Consider the following 2,925-nt stretch of genomic DNA (forward strand, 5'->3'; position numbering starts at 1 on the left):
ATCAGTTATATGCCAAGTTCAGCAAGTGTGAGTTTTGGTTGAACGAAGTTGAATTCCTCGGACATGTTATATCCGGAGAAGGAATAACAGTAGACCCCACCAAAGTTGTCACTGTGACAAATTGGGAAGCACCCACGTCAGTTGGAGAGATCCGGAGTTTCCTTGGACTCGCATGATACTACAAGAGGTTCATTGAGAATTTCTTGAAGATTGCAAAGCCCATGACGGAGTTGTTAAAGAAGGACACCAAGTTCAAATGGATTGAGGAGTGTGAGGCCAGTTTTCAGGGTTCAAGAAACATTTGGTTACAACTCCAGTGTTGATTCTTCCAGATCAACGGAAGGATTATCAAGTGTATTGCGACGCTTCTCGTCGAGGACTTGGATCAGTGCTTATGCAGGAGGGAAGAGTTGTTTCATATGCCTCGGCACAGCTTAAACCCCATGAGTTGAATTATGCTACACACGATTTGGAGCTAGCAGCCGTAGTGCATGCGTTGAAGACATGGAGACATTTTCTCATCGGAAACCATTGTGAGGTGTACACGGATCACAAGAGTTTGAAGTATATCTTCACGCAGAAGGAATTAAATCTCAGGCAGAGGAGATGGTTGGAGCTCATCAAGGATTATGATATGGGCTTGCATTATCATCCCGTAAAGGCTAATATAGTAGCCGATGCGTTGAGCCGCAAGAGTCATGTCAATACACCCATGACCGGAGAGTTGCCTAAGGAGTTAGCAGAGGATCTTCGTGAGCTAAGTTTGGAGATAGTTCTGAGAGGCTATGTAGCAGCATTGGAAATTCAGTCTACCTTGATGGAAAAGATCAGAGAAGCTCAGAAGACGTACAAGGAGATTGCCGAGATAAAGGAAATGATGAACAAAGGAAAGGCTAAAGGATTTCGTGAGGATGAGCGCGATACCTTATGGTTTGAGGACCGTGTATATGTTCCTAATGACTCGGAGATCAGGAAGTTGATTCTTTAGGAGGCCCATGATTCGCCGTATTCGATTCACCCAGGAAATACCAAGATGTATCTGGATTTGAAGGACAGTTTCTGGTGGACAGGAATGAAGAAGGATATTGCGGAGTATGTAGCAGTTTGTGATGTATGTCAAAGAGTGAAGGCAGAGCATCAGAAGCCAGCAGGATTACTACAGCCATTGTCGATACCCGAATGGAAGTGGGATAATCTAGGCATGGATTTTATCATGGGATTACCCAGGACTCGCTCAGGCTATGACTCGATATGGGTGTAGTCGATCGGTTGATGAAGGTAGCTCATTTTATCCCAGTGAAGACCACTTACACCAGCGCTAAGTTGGAAAAGATATACATGACCAGGATTGTATGTCTGCATGAAGTTTCGAGGACCATTGTATCAGATAGAGGATCCCAGTTTACCTCAAAGTTCTGGAATCAGTTGCATGAGATTTTGGGTACCAGGCTAGAGTTCAGTACAACCTTTCATCCACAGACAGATGGACAGACCGAGAGAGTCAATCAGATTTTGGAGGACATGCTAAGAGCTTGTGCGCTAGATTATGGATCAAGTTGGGACGACAATTTGCCATATGCAGAATTCTCTTACAACAACAGCTATCAAGCCAGTTTGAAGATGGCCCTTTCGAAGCTTTATACGGAAGGAGGTGCAGGACACCATTGTTATGGGATGAAGTTGGATACCATCAGTTGTTTGGACCAGATTTGATTAAGGAATCCGAAGAGAAGGTTAAACTAATTCGCGATAGACTCAAGGTAGCCCAGTCCAGGCAGAAGAGCTATGCGGATTCTAAACGCAAGGAGACAGTTTACGAAGTTGGAGATAGAATATATCTTCGTGTGTCCCCACTTCGAGGAGTTAAGTGTTTTGGGGTTAAGGGAAAATTAGCACCACGTTTTGTGGGACCCTACAAAGTTTTGGAGCGTATGGGAGATGTTGCTTACAAGCTGGAATTGCTAGAAGGACTGTCAGGAGTTCACGATGTATTTCACGTTTCTCAGTTGAAGAAATGCCACACAAAGATGGTCGATATTCCTCTAAGAGATACAGTGCCCCTGGAAGCAATTCAGTTGGATAGCGATTTGACTTACGAGGAGAAACCCGTCAAGATTCTCGAGTTTGCTAGCCGAGTCACACGCAACAAGGTTATCAGGTTATGCAAAGTTCAGTGGAGCCACCATACCGAGGATGAAGCCACCTGGGAACGAGAGGAAGACCTATGGAAGGACCACCCGCACCTATTTTCTAGCCAACCCGAATCTCGAGGGCGAGATTCATCTTAAGGGGGATAGGTTTGTAACATCCCAAATTTCCAATTTGGAATGTTATACTTAGATCATTCATGCATATCATATTTTATTGCATTTCGTTTCGCGATCCTCGAAATTCTAAACAACTCAAGGACCCACGGAGAGAGTTGGGGATTTCATCGTTTTCATATTTGAATTTTCTCAAATATCGAAACAAGGTTCATTTTGGTTTTAATTTTTTTTTTCAAAATATTTCATATTAAAAATTTATGAGAGGAGATAATATGAATTCTCCAAAATAAATGAAATATTCGAGGAAAAATATTAAAATCAAATAAATACTTTTATTTGGATTTTATTGCAATTTTATTTGAATTAGAAAAATTGCAGGTTTTCAAAATTGCATTTTTAGGCCAAAAAAATGTTCATCTTGTTCTAAATATTTTATTTAGACGGTTAAAATTTGTTTTGGTATTTTTAGATTTTTCTTTTATTTTCTAGGATTTGTTCTATTCGGCGAAATCTTTTTTTTTAAATAAAACTCGCGCGCCCGACTGGGCCAACGGCCCAGCCGAGCAGGGCAAAGCTCGCGGCGCCGCCGCCTCCCTCGCGCACGCCCCGTGCCCGAGCCGGACTCCGCCGGAGTCCGGGACTCCCCCGCGGCCGCGGC

This window comes from Triticum aestivum, chromosome 2B (assembly GCF_018294505.1).
Source record: "Triticum aestivum cultivar Chinese Spring chromosome 2B, IWGSC CS RefSeq v2.1, whole genome shotgun sequence".
NCBI classification, from domain to species: Eukaryota; Viridiplantae; Streptophyta; class Magnoliopsida; order Poales; family Poaceae; genus Triticum; species Triticum aestivum.